Source organism: Scyliorhinus torazame, chromosome 21, assembly GCF_047496885.1.
Source record: "Scyliorhinus torazame isolate Kashiwa2021f chromosome 21, sScyTor2.1, whole genome shotgun sequence".
NCBI classification, from domain to species: domain Eukaryota; kingdom Metazoa; phylum Chordata; class Chondrichthyes; order Carcharhiniformes; family Scyliorhinidae; genus Scyliorhinus; species Scyliorhinus torazame.
In genome coordinates, this window is record NC_092727.1 from 130,193,221 (window position 1) to 130,207,579 (window position 14,359).

The 14,359-nt window shown below is 46.7% G+C and overlaps 1 protein-coding gene across 3 annotated transcripts in view; it reads left to right on the forward strand.

Moving 5' to 3' along the window:
• The window catches only part of LOC140398676 (junction plakoglobin-like), a 72,877-nt gene that overhangs the window by 22,774 nt on the left and 35,744 nt on the right, over positions 1 to 14,359 (forward strand). The window contains exons 1-2 of one of the 3 annotated variants that reach the window (XM_072487655.1): positions 6,368 to 6,386; positions 7,648 to 7,738. The exons of 1 other annotated variant lie outside the window; for it this stretch is intronic. The gene's annotated coding sequence lies outside the window, so the exon portion shown is untranslated. Of the gene's footprint in view, positions 1 to 6,367; positions 6,387 to 7,647; positions 7,739 to 14,359 lie in introns of those variants that run through there. One more of the 3 variants, XM_072487654.1, reaches the window with a different exon arrangement.

Sequence of the window (14,359 nt, forward strand, 5' to 3'; positions counted from 1 at the left end):
CCCCCAAAACTGAGCTGCCCTAAAGTTGAGCCCCGGACCTCCCTTCTGTCAATTTGTTTTGACTTTGTGCTCCAATCAAAAAGCATGAATCTGCTGTGTGTTCCATTTCCTCCTGTTTATGCTAGCGCTTGTTGATGGTGATTTGTTAGTAATGGTGTCCTTTGTGCTATTACATAATTGTGTTTGATCCAGCTTGAGTGAGGGTGGATTTGGCCTCTTGTCTGCTAGTTACATCGGACAAGTGCTATTCTAGGAATGCGCATCTGGGATGCGCTGGAGACTGAATTCCAGGTTCATTGCTCCGTTTAAAATGAAGTGTGCTCTCACAGCAGGATTCCAGGGTCTGTTGCTTATCTGAGCCCTTCCACGAGAGGATGCCAATCTCAAAAGCTGGTTTCCTTCCGCCTCCCCACTGGTTACACTCATAAACGAGTCTGAATTGCAAACATTTCATTAGAGCCCTTGTATAATTGCAATTTATTCTCCATCTTCATGCTCATGTGCCTATCCTGCGTGAGGGCCGCTCCTTAACCCCTCCGTGTAGTCCACGATCTGCAATTCTTTGGAGCCCAAGCTCAGTGTCACTTGATAAGTGACTCCTTGTTTAATCGCGGTATCATTCCCATTCTTCAACTCTGTTTCGATGTTTTAAATTTGGCAGGTTCTGGATTCTTAACCTAGAAAGAAATTGTCCAACAGAGTAGCAAATAAATCACCATCTGTGGACTTTTAATGTTCCCAGGCCTGTGAGAATGTCACAAAGATAATCTGAGAAACTGCTACAAATGCCCTTGTGTACAGCTAGCAAACAATCTTTCTCTTTTTAGGGAAATTATGAAGCAAAAACGTTCATTTATGGAACGAGTTCCAGTGTATGCAGCAGACGTTGCCATTTGTACCGAATTAAAGACTTTTGAAGTGTAGTCACTATTGTAATGTAGGAATTGCACGAGCCAATATGTGCACAGCAATATCCCACAAACAACAGAGACCAGATAATTTTTTAATGATGTTGATTGATGGTTCAATATTGACCAGGATACCTGGGAAAACTCCCCTCCCTGCTCTTCAAAAATTGGCTGTGGGATGTTTTTGAGGATGGATATAGCTTTGGTTTCACATTCTACTGAACAACGCTCACTCCTTCAGTACAGTACTGGCCTTGACTTTTGTGCTTGTGGGATTTGATTCCAAGACCATCTGACTAAGGAGACGGTGCTTCCCACTGAGCCATGCTGACACCGGCCGATTTGGGGCATAGATGTTCTGTGCTGAGGTGGTTCTTCCTATTCCTGATGGATTGACTTTCAACCCCCATTTAAAAAAAAAAAGTATTCTCAGGATGTGGGTATTGCTGGTTAGACCAGCATTTATTGTCCATCCCTAACTGCCCTGAAGGAGGCGATGAGCAAACTTCTTGAACTGCTACAGTCGTTGTGGTGTAGGTACACCCACAGTGATGTTGGGAAGAGTTCCAGGATTTCGGCTCGGCAACAGTGAAGGAACAGCGATATATTTCCATGTCAGCACTGTGTGGAGTTTGCACGTTCTCCCTATGTTTGCATGGGTCTCACCCCCACAACCCAAGGATGTGTAGGGTGGGTGGCTTGGCCACGCTAAATTGCCCCTTAATTGGGAAAAAAAAGAATTGGGTACTTTAAAAGAAAAATTTCCAAGTCAGGATGGTGAGTAGCTTGGAGGGTTCCTATGCATCTACTGCCCTTGCCCTCCTGGATGGTAAAGGCTCCAGGTTTTGGTTGATACCTGTGTAGTATTCATCAAGGAAATGTTAAGTCTATGTTTTGTATGTTTTAAAAAAAAAAAAATGTTTTTATTGGGTTTTTGAACAAAGTATATTTACCGTTATGTACACAGAATAAGAAATATATATATATACATACATAGAAGAGAAGGGCACACCCAAACATATTTTAAAGAAGTAATAATAAAAAATAGAATAACTGGTAGGGTATTAGAGCTCAACAGCAGCAACTCTGTACAACTGGCAAAATTATTTACACCACGTAAGTAAAGGGGGGGGGGGGTGGAGATTGTGGAGGTCAATGTACATTTGGGTGCCGGAGAAACAATTACAGTGGGCAATACTCGAATGGGTTTGGTGTTAGTGTTGTCCTACACTATGTTGACATTTTTTGATAAGCGTTTAACTCCTTACAGCTCTGGGGGTAGTGTTTCGTGATTGCTTTATTGCCGGGTGCCCGCAGGTTTTAATCTCTGAACTGAGCAGTTTCTGGCTTTGGGGCAGTGGTGTCGGTGTAGTGTACATTTAGGTGGTTCAAATCCAAGTGGCCCAAAATTGGTCCCTGTTACATAAACTAAATTTCGGGGAACTGGTCAATGCGGTGAAGGCTGATCTGTGGGGAAAACCACGCTAACCTTGGTTGGTAGGATTCAGTCGGTAAAGATAATATCTTCCAAGGTTTCTATTTTTGTTTCGTTCGGTGTCTTCCAGTTTTCCTTCCAAAATCATTCTTTGCGGAAGTCAGTAAAATTATATCATCTTCCATTTGGGTGGACAAAACTCCACAGATTCACAGGTTTTTTTTGCAAAGGGATAGGCAGTCGGGCAGCCTGACTTTACCCAGTGTTAGTTATTGGGTGGCGAAAATTGAGAAGCTGTGGGGGTGGTACGGGGGACGGAGTCAGTGTGGGGGCGGATGGAGGGGACTGCCTATAGAGGTTCCTATAGAGGGGACTGCCTATAGAGGTTCCAGTTTGAGAGCCTTGGTTACGGTTCCCCTTCCATTCTCCCAGCAAAATGACATCCAGTTTGGTGGTGCTGGCCAGCGTGAGAATATAGAGACACTTCTAGACAGCATTTTGGGCTGGGTGCTATATCGTTGTTGGCCCCAATCTCTGGAAATCGTTTTGTACCGACAGCCATGGACTTGTTGTTTGGGACATGGAGGGAGGAGGGGCTGGAGTGGTTCGGGAAGTAGTTTCCAGATGGGAAGTTGCCTGGTTTTGAGGAGTGGTTGGGCAGCACGGTAGCACAAGTGGCTAGCACTGTGGCTTCACAGCGCCAGGGTCCTAGTTTTGATTCCCCGCTGGGTCACTGTCTGTGCAGTGTCTTCATGTTCTCCCCGTGTCTGCGTGGGTTTCCTCCGGGTGCTCTTGTTTCCTCCCACAGTCCAAAGATGTGCAGGTTAGGTGGATTGGCCATGCTAAATTGACCTTGGTGTCCAAAAAGGTTAGGAGGGGTTATGGGGATAGGGTGGAACTGAGGGCTTAAGTGGGTTGGTGCAGACTCGATGGGCTGAATGGCCTCCTTCTGCACTGTATGTTCTATGTTTTGTTCCAAGAGCTAATCTGTTTTGGTATTAGGTGTGCGCCGCTGTACGTAAGGGCATGTCTTCCTTCCCCTTGGCACCTTTGCTGATGGATTGGGCTCTTTTCGGTGATGGATGTAGGGGAAGGGAAGACGTTGGATATTTATAGTCTGCTTGTGTCGATGGAACAATTTCCACTTGTCAAGAGGAAGTGGGAGAGGGAGCTGGGCCAGGTATTTGAAAGGTAGTGAGTGGAGTGAGGCTCTACACAGTCAGTTCCACCTCGTGCACTAGGCTCAGCCTGATTCAATTTAAGGTGGTTCACAGGGAGGCACGGCACGGTGGCACAGTGATTAGTACTGCTGCCTCACCGTACTGAGGACTCTGGTTTGATCCCAGTCCTGGGTCACTGTCTGTGTGGGGTTTGCATGTTCTCTTTTTTTAAAAAAGATTTAGAATACCCAATTCATTTTTTCCAATTAAGGGGCAATTCAATCCACCTACTCTGCACATCTTTGTGTTGTGGGGGCGAAACCCACGCAAACACGGGGAGAATATGCAAACTCCACATGGACAGTGACCCAGAGCCGGGATCGAACCGGGGACCTCGGTGCCGTGAGACTGCAGTGCTAACCACTGTGCCACCGTGCTGACAGTTTGCACATTCTCCCCGTGTCTGTGTGGGTTTCACCCCCACAACCCAAAGATGTGCAGGGTAGGTGGATTGGCCACGCTAAATTGCCCCTTAATTGGGAAAATAATAATTGTGTACTCTTAAATTTATTTTAAAAACCTCTGACCAGAGCACGGATCAGTGGGTTCTTCTCGGACATAGATGATATTGAAGGGGCAGTGTGCAGTGTATATTCATGTGGTTGGGTATGGGTGCTACACTGTGTATTGAAGGGGCGGTGTGCAGTGTACATTCTAGTGATGTGGTGCACAGTAAATTCTGGGGCTGGTGTGGGGTGTATTTCCGGGTTGCAGCATGGTGTAATATTCAGCATGTTATTTATCAGGGCCTGGAGCATTTGAGTTTCCTGAATCAGCTGTCTGGGAGTGGGATCAATTCTGTGGCTAGTCATTATGACTGAGGATTTCCAACATTTGAGGAGAAATGTCCAAATCGTTTGTATTTGTGTGTTTGCTAATAATTAGCTCCGTTCTGTTGCTGGTTAGTGAGTAGAGATGTCGTTCATTCCCGCATTCCCTTCTCTCCTGCCCCCATCTGCTGCTTTGCTGTCAATTGGCTTTTAACATTGCTCAGTTTTGTGCATTTTTGATAATTTGTCAACAAACACCTCTGTTTAATTTTGTGCTGAGTTCACTGGTACCTGGTGCTTACCTGTCCTGATTCCATGCTGCGCCTGGTGATGACTAGTCTCTAAGGTGCAAGTGTCTGTAGGTGTTGCATTCTGTGGGTTGCAGTTAGTCTGAGAATTGAGCAGTTGAGGATGTATCACTTAATTTATTTGGTGAGAAAATTTTCCTCTAAAAGATAACTCATACATTAAATGATCATTAACCTATGTGGGTTTATTGGTAAAATAATGAGGAATTGGTGTGTGCTTTGTGAATGCTATGGCTGCTTTACTTCCTGGGTTACTGAATGTAGATGTTTACTCAATGTGGAGTAATTTACCTGCATTGTGTGAGGCACTTTTAAATTATGCTAGTGCCCATGGCTAATGTACTATCATTGTAGACACACCTGTATCAGCGATTCCTACTGGACAACATTGGGTTAGACAGGAGAAAGGGTTGCTGGAAATCTGCAACGGAAACAGGGAACTTATAATTGCACAGTTCAGAGAAAAGTCTGGGTAATGTTTCATATAGATACAAACATGTACAATGGGTATATACCATATCATGGAAGGGAACACATTTCTATGGCAACTTTCACAACCTCATTATCCCAAGTGCATTAGAGCACTTTGAAGTACTTTTGAGGTGTAATGAATCGGGTAGAAAATGTGGCAGCCAGTTTACACTCTGCAAGTTCCTACAAACAGCAATGATAATTACTTTATAATCTATTTTTTATTGATGTTGGCTGAGGGGAAAATAATTGTCAGGACACTGGGGAGGACTCCCTGCCCGTCAACATAATGACCATGGGATATTTTATGGCTCCCAATGTCTCACGCAAGAAGCAGCACTTCTGGCAGTGCAGCACTGGAGTATTAGACTGGATATTGGTCTGCAGTCTCTGGACCCTTCACTGAGGTGAGAGTGCAACCCATTGAGCCTGCCTGATTTCCCCAAAGAGTCAATTGTGCCAGTCATTCGGAAGTGTGGAGTTCCCACCACTAAACCGGTGAAACAGATCAAGGAATTTCAACTGCAAGTTAAATTTCTGCCATCTTTCTTAGAAAATCTTGCACTGCAAACCAGCACTGCCATTAAACTGACCGTACCTCAGATCAAATGAATCACCATAGCATTGTGGTATTGTGGGCCTTTGAGAATGCACAGACACTAATCCTGTTTTAAACATTTCTCAAAGTCTTTTAGTTATTTAAAATTAGATTACTCACTGGTGGTGGAGTGGGCACTGATGAATGATTATTTTTGTGACAAACCCCTATTCAGTTTCAATAAAACTACACCATGTTGTCCCTCTTACAAATTATGAAATTGCATTCTGAAATGCACGATTGTATGACGGATTTGGAGATTGAAATGCAAATCAATTTGAGGAGTGTAAAACACTTCTGGAAATGAATGGAATTTACACTCAGCTCAACGAGAACTCCCAAAGCCAGCAAACATGGTCAGGGTATCGGACATTCGAGCAGAATGTTCCCCACAAGAATTTCAAGGCTGAGGCATTTTGCCTCGGGTCCAAGCAGGCAAGCCGAGCCTTTAAGGATTAGAGGTTACTGTGTATAGTAGTGCAATAGTGAACTTTGAACAAATGAACACAGCAGCCTGTGTGACGCAGTTCATCAGGACAGCAAGTAGGTTGTGTCTGGGACTAGCTGCTAAACACACACACCTTGGTTCCGCTATCAGTCTGGCCACTTGGTTTGGGTGACTGTTCCATGAGCAGCTGTAGGTGTGAAGGCACCATTACCGGTTCTAAACATGGATGTAAGCTATTTAATTCACGTGGTCTGCACTGTTTATGCTCTAGCTTCTTCCTACTTCCTCTCACTTCATCCTCCTTGTCCTTTCTCCCTTGTATTTGTTAGCCTTCCTCTTAAATGTATCTGTGCCATTCACCTCAACCACTTCCTGTGGTCACGAGTTCCACATTACCACCATGCTCAAGGCTCTTCCTGAATTCCCTCTTGATTTTATTAGTGACTCTCTTGTATGTATGCCTCCCCCACAAGTGGAAATAACTTTACTGCAACTGCACTGTTGGGCGATTATCCTAAAGATCTCAGTTGGGTCGCCACCATCCCAGCCTTCTCCATCAGAAGTAAAAAAGTCCCAGCTTGTGCAGCCTTTCCGGATGGTTATAACGTTGGCGTTCTAGTATCACATGTGCAAATCTTTTTTGCACCATCTCCAGTGCCTCTATATTCTTTATTATCCTGCATAATTGGGCCATTGTCAGCTTCTTGTGTGCAGTCCTAGTGTCTCCCTCGCCCTTTTTGTTTTCTCTCTGCCTCCTCTCTCTCTCTCTGCCTCCCACTCCACTGCCTCCTGGGGTTTTCAATAAATTTGCTCACTCCTTGCATTTTTGTATGAATCTGCCTCTCTCAACGTGCCTGGAATGTGTTAAGTGCTCAGTGGGAGACTGCCTCCTGTATAAATTGTAGCCGGTTCTGTATAGTGTACAGCTGAGCTCACTCTTCCTGTTCAGGTTATTTAGGCAAGTTCCATTGTCTGATGTCACTTGTTTGTCCTGTCCTTGCAGCGTTTGAGATAATCTGCAATGGGCCTATTGCAGTCGCAGCGAGGTTATAATTTTGTTACAATTTCCACGGACCTCCCTCCTCTCTTGGTTTTAATAATTTCTGAGCTGCAGATCCGTAACCTTCCAATTCCCAAAGCAGCGATGAGTCCCCAGTAACTGCTGGGTGTGTGCTTTTCTCCATGACGCATTGTCCTGAGATTTTTGTCCCAGTCCTGACTACTGTCAGGCCATGAAGAAAGCTCACTTTCTGCACCAAATCGCTTCACTCTGGAATTGCAGTACTTTTGGTAAATCACATGTGAACAAAAAAAAGACACATCCTTTGTGTAAAAGCTTCTGGCATAGAAGTTTTCATGACACCTCAGGCTATAACCTGCTATTGCACTTTGTGTTCAGTGCCAGGAGTGAGCAGATTCTCATCTAGACGCATCCCTGTTGTGGAAAGATTTGTAACTTTTGCTTACTTGGTCATTTTTTCTCTTGAAGGCATGTACCATTGATAAGAGAACAACTTGGCAGATAGTCCGAGCACTGCAGAATCATCTTCAACAATCCATTCATCTCCTGAGCCTAGGTGGTGAGTGTTCCCTGACTATTCTCTCTTGGGAGTGCTGTGCACGTTTCTCAACAGTGGTCACTGGATGTTGAGCAGGCGTGAGCACGATTTATTTGCTTCAATCAGTCCACTGCTCGCTGTACATCGCACGTATTCACAAATAGGCCAAAGGTCCCTCCTTTCAGACTTGAAACGTGCCCAGTCTACTTCAAGTTATCCTGGGAGGGTAAAGCATCTAAAAGATTTGAGCAACAGGTGAAGCTAGCCATTTGACACTGGTACTAAACAGCAGCAACACAGGGTATTTTTCACGAACAGGATGCTCCTGTCAAGCTAAAAAGACCTTCATAGATTATCATAGAATTTACAGTGCAGAAGGAGGTCATTTGGCCCATCGAGTCTGCACCTGCTCTTGGAAAGAGCACCCTACCCAAGGTCCACACCTTCATCCTATCCCCATAACCCAGTAGCCCCACCCAACACTAAGGGCAATTTTGGACACTAAGGGCAATTTAGCATGGCCAATCCACCTAACCTGCACATCTTTGGACTGTGGGAGGAAACCGGAGCACCCGGAGGAAACCCACGCGCACACGGGGAGGATGTGCAGCCTCCGCACAGACAGTGACCCAAGCAGGGAATCGAACCTGGGACCCTGGAGCTGTGAAGCAATTGTGCTATCCACAATGCTACCGTGCTGCCCACCCTTCTGTCTAATACACTCGTCCTGGAGTCACAACACAAGTGAATAACCAATAATTCTTATAAAAATTCCCCAAATCCTTGGCTGCCCAATAGTTACAGTCACCAGGTTTGTAAGTTGAAACACAATTACTATTTATTTATAACAAGATTAATGGTGAAATACACAGCCGATACAGTTGGTTAAATATTAATAAGTACCTAACTCCTTCTCACAACTTACCCCTCAACGTTTGGGTGCACACTGGTGTGGGGGAAACCAGCGACGCTCACATTCCATAAATTAATTTTAAAAATGAATTGATATTTTCAAAGCACAGCTGGTCCTCTGATTATCCAACAAATATTGAGGATAAAAGGGGTCTGGGAAAAACCAGAAGCAGAGAAAACCTCCAGTAGTCGATGGTGTGACACTGGGACTCCTGATGAGGACGCAGGACCTGTGGTTCCAGTAACTCACTAATGAAGTCAAACGCCATTTGGTTAGGATCTCACATCCAGACCTCCAGCTAATGATCACTTTCCAAAAGGGATTAAATAAATGGCACAACCCATGAAGCCACGAAGAATATGCAACTTTCAGTCCTTTTATTTGGTATGGGCGGGGCTTTACAATTTGATTTATTGTCACGTGAACCGAGGTACAGTGAAAAATATTGTCCAGCTTTCAGTGCAGGCAGATTGCTGGTTAGGCCAGCATTTATTGCCCATCCCTAGTTGCCCTTCACAAGGTGGTGAGCTGCCTTCTTGAACCGCTGCAGTCCCCGAGGTGTAGGTACACCCACAGTGCTGTTAGGCAGGGGGTTCCAGTGACGACGGAAGGAACCGTGATAAATTTCCAAGTTGGCGTGAGTAACTCGGAGGGGAACTCCAGGTGGTGGGTTTCCCAGATATCTGCTATTCTCGTCCTTCTCGATGGTAGTGGCCATGGGTTTGGAAGGTGCTGCCTAAGGAACCTTGGCGAGTTATTGTAGTGCATCTTGTAGATGTACACACAGCTGCCACAGTTCGTTGATGGGGGAGGGATTGAATGTTTGTGGAAGGGGGAGCAATCAAGCGGGGGCTGCTTTGCCCTGGATGGTTTTGAGAATGTTGTTGGAGCTGCACTCCGGCATGTGGAGAATATTCCATCACACTCCTGACTTGTGCCCAGTAGATGGCGGACAGGCTTTGTGGAGATCAGGAGATGATTTACTCGCCTCAGCATTCCTAGCCTTTGACCTACTCTGGTAGTCACAGTATTAATATGGCTAGTCCAGTTCAATATCTGATCGACAGTAACCCCCAGGATTGTGATAGTGGGGATTCAGTGATGGTAATGCCATTGAATGTCAAGGGGCGATGTTAGATTCTCTCTTTTAAAAGGTGAGTTATTGCTGAGTAAGGACCGCTTGATGACCCCTTTCCATCACTTTACTGATGGAGAGTAGACTGATAGGGTGGTAATTGGCTGGGTTGGATTTGTCCTGTTCCTTGTGTACAGGTCACACCTGGGCAATTTTTCACTTTGCCAGGTAGATGCCAGTGTTGTAGCTGTACTGGAACAACGTGGCTGGAGGCGCAGCAAGTTCTGGAGCACAAGCCTTCAGTACCATTGCCGGAATATTGTCAGGGCCCATAGTCGTTGCAATATCCAGTGCCTTTAGTTGTTTCTTATAATCACGTGGAGTGAATTGTATTGGCTGAAGACATCTGTAATGCTGGGGATCTCCGGAGGAGACCGAGATAGACCATCCACTCTGCACTTCTGGCTGACGATTGTTGTGAATGCTTTGCCTTTTGCACAGTTGTGCTGGGGTCCTCCAGCATTGAGGATGGGGATATTTGTGGAGCCTCCTTCTCCAATGAATTGTTTAATTGTCCACCACAATTTGCGACTGCAGAGCTGATGCATTTGGCGTGGAATCGCTTAGCTCTCTATTGCTTGCTGCTTATGCGTTTTAAAAAAAATGTCATTTAAAAAAATAAAAAAAATAAAAAAAATTTAGAGTACCCAATTCCCTTTTTCCAATTCGGGGGCAATTTAGCCTTGCCAAAGGGCAGCACGGTGGCGCAGTGGGTTAGCCCTGCTGTCTCACGGCGCCGAGGTCCCAGGTTCGATCCCGGCTCTGGGTCACTGTCCGTGTGGAGTTTGCACATTCTCCCCGTGTTTGCGTGGGTTTCGCCCCCACAACCCAAAAGATGTGCAGGGTAGGTGGATTGGCCACGCTCAATTGCCCCTTAATTGGAAAAAAATGAATTGGGTACTCTAAATTAAAAAAAAAAAAGAAATGTTTAAAATTTAGCCTTGGGCTTCTGGGATCGATGCCGTGTGGCCTGTCTGGTTTCAGTCCTTTATTGTGTTTTTGTAGTGGTTGAATACAACTGAGTGGCCATTTCAGAGTTAATTGCATCGCTGTGAGTCAGGAGTCACATGTAGGACAGAGCGGGTACGGTCCGTATGTTTCCTCCCCTGAAGGAAACGAAATGAAAATCGCTTATTGTCACCAGTAGGCTTCAATGAAGTTACTGTGAAAAGCCCCTAGTCGCCACATTCCGGCGCCTGTTCGGGGAGGCTGGTACGGGAATTGAACCGTGCTGCTGGCCTGCTTGGTCTGCTTTAAAAGCCAGCGATTTAGCCCAGTGTGCTAAACCAGCCCCTGACATGAGTGAATCAGATGGATTTTTTTTTTTTTGGACATTGTCACCATTACATTTTTAAATCCAGATATTTTATTCAGTTTAAATTCCACCATCAGCTAGGTGGGTTTTGAACCCGGGACCCCAGAACATTACCCGGGGTCTCTGGATTGCTAGTCCGTGACAATACCACTGCGCCACCATCTCTCCATAAATTATAGATGTTTCTGGAACCCACCTCTTCATTCATCTGAGGAAGGAGCTGTGCTCCGAAAGCTAGTGATTCAAAATAATCCTGTTGGACTTTAACTTGGTGTTGTAAGACTTCTTACTGTGCCCACCCCAGTCCAACGCCGGCATCTCCCCATCATAAATGATTAGTGGGAGACTTGTGATAATGACTAGTGTGTGTGTGTGTGTGTAGCTAATGGGTACTGGAGAACAGCTGAGTGTTTGATGTCGTGCTAACAGTATGTGTGGGTAGAAGTGTGTAGGTGCTGCCTTTACCCTGTTATAACAAGTGGCTTTTGGAATGATCCAAATCTTTACAGTGCAGTGAGATCATCTCCTGCTCCTGGACCGCGTGCGAGTCTCCTCATTATCTGGCTCAGCTTTTAAAAACAATACTTCCATTTCTGCAGCATCTTTCGTGAGATCAGGACAACCCCGATTTTGTTACAGATTTTATAGTGCTTTTAAAGTGTTAGTCACTATGGTAAGGTGAGAAACCTGAGAACCAGTGCACTCGCACAGCAAGGTTTGTGAGGGTAAGTATTCACTCTGACTTGCCACAGGATCTTCAACAGGCTCCCAACTGACAGCTCCTCTTTTAAAAAAATATTTTTATTCAGGTATTTTGTGTATACATTAAACACCGCCAAAACCAGAGTAAATTATTATTGTTCCAATTAAGGGGAATTTAGCGCGGCCAATCCACCTATCCTGCACATCTTTGGGTTGTGGGAGTGAGACCCACACAGACACTGGGAGAATGTGCAAACTCCACACGGACAGTGACCCAGGGCCGGGATACGGACCCGGGTCCTCAGCACCGCAGTCCGAGTGCTAATCACTGCGCCACTGTGCCGCCCTTCCACTGACCCTCTTAAGGCGAACTTAATTTTCTCCAGCCTCAGGTATTCCGTGAGGTTGCTCACCCACACCCCGACTTCGGCGGCTCCGAGTCCCTCCACTCCAACAAAATCCGTCTCCAGGTTACCAGGGAGGCAAAGGCCAAGACGGCAGCCCCCCTCGCCCCCTGGACTCCCGAGTCTTCCAACACACCAAAAATCGGCAATTCCGGACTCGGGGCCACCTTCACTTTCAGCACCTCAGACATTATGCCTACGAACCTCTGCCAGAATACCGCAAGCTTCGGACAAGTGCAGAACATGTGGACATGATTCGCAGGCCTCCCCCGCACACCGCCCACACCTATTCTCCACCCTCTCATGCTTTCCACTGTCATATGCACCCTGTGGACTACTTTTTAAATGAATAAGGTTCAGCCTAGCGCAGGACAACGATGCGTTCACCCTCAAAGCCTGCTCCCAAAACCCAGCCTCCACCCTTCCCCCTCTCCTCCCACTTCCGCTTGACTTCTCCTCCCAGTCCATTAATTCCTTGTAAATCTTGGATACCAGGGCAGCATGGTGACGCAGCACTCTCGTCACCCTCTATTACATGAATCACCAAAACATCTGCCCAGCAAACGGGGAACAGGACGAAAAAAAACGCCTCGAGCAAGAGCTGCCAAATATGCGACCACTCACTCCATGGCTGCCTTCGGAAGTCAACCCATAGCTTCTCTGACAGTGCAGCATTCTCTACTGCACCATGACTGTCAATCTGATTTATGCTGTGAGGTCTCTGGAATGGCTTTTAAACTTACATCTTCTGAGTCATATCAGTGGTGCTGACCTAACCAATCTTAAATTATTATGCCTCTAACCACAAAAGTCAAGTTTTAAGATTGAAAATAAATTACTTCAGGCTCATGAGAATGATTATCTCTTGCAGTGTCCCTTTCCCTTTTGTATTAAGTCTGAAGTATTTTTAAACACAAGATTTGTGATTGGGCCCATTGAATAATGTTTCAGGGAACGGGTTTGTATTCTGTCCCCAGTAGTTTCAGTTTCAACTTGTTTCTCTGACTTAACTTTTCATTTTGTTCTGATAAATGTGCACAATGCACTCCACATTGGACAGGCTCCAGCCTTTACTGAAAGATCCAAACTCTCTAGATCTCATCAATGTGAGTCAGGATAGCTGGTTAACTGTGAGTGATGCGGTGCCATGTTACAAATCATTTGCTCTGCTCCATCGCTTCATCATCTGACCCAGTTAGCACCTTGGAGCCAACTTGCAACGGCCAGTAAGTTCCTCTGACCACCTCCACTCCTCCAGGAACCAAATCCCCTGGGTCTCTGCTCCTTTAATATGATACGAAGCCTTACAACACCAGGTTAAAGTCCAACAGGTTTGTTTCGATGTCACTAGCTTTCGGAGCGCTGCTCCTTCCTCAGGTGAATGAAGAGGTATGTTCCAGAAACATATATATAGACAAATTCAAAGATGCCAAACAATGCTTGGAATGCGAGCATTAGCAGGTGATTAAATCTTTACAGATCCAGAGATGGGGTAACCCCAGGTTAAAGAGGTGTGAATTGTATCAAGCCAGGACAGTTGGTAGGATTAATATGTGACATGCGAGTGCACGCTTTGACTTTTCTGCGGGCGAGAACCGGAAGAGGAAAGTTGCAGCTTTAGTGATTCTTTTGTCCTGGAGAAAAAAGTTGGACAGGCTTGAGGAGCTGAGTGATCAGCTGCTGCCCCCGTGCCCCTGGTCCAAGGGGCCCGTGCCCCTGGTCCAAGGGGCCCGTGCCCCTGGTCCAAGGGGCCCGTGCCCCTGGTCCAAGGGGCCCGTGCCCCTGGTCCAAGGGGCCCGTGCCCCTGGTCCAAGGGGCCCGTGCCCCTGGTCCAAGGGGCCCGTGCCCCTGGTCCAAGGGGCCCGTGCCCCTGGTCCAAGGGGCCCGTGCCCCTGGTCCAAGGGGCCCGTGCCCCTGGTCCAAGGGGCCCGTGCCCCTGGTCCAAGGGGCCCGTGCCCCTGGTCCAAGGGGCCCGTGCCCCTGGTCCAAGGGGCCCGTGCCCCTGGTCCAAGGGGCCCGTGCCCCTGGTCCAAGGGGCCCGTGCCCCTGGTCCAAGGGGCCCGTGCCCCTGGTCCAAGGGGCCCGTGCCCCTGGTCCAAGGGGCCCGTGCCCCTGGTCCAAGGGGCCCGTGCCCCTGGTCCAAGGGGCCCGTGCCCCTGGTCCAAGGGGCCCG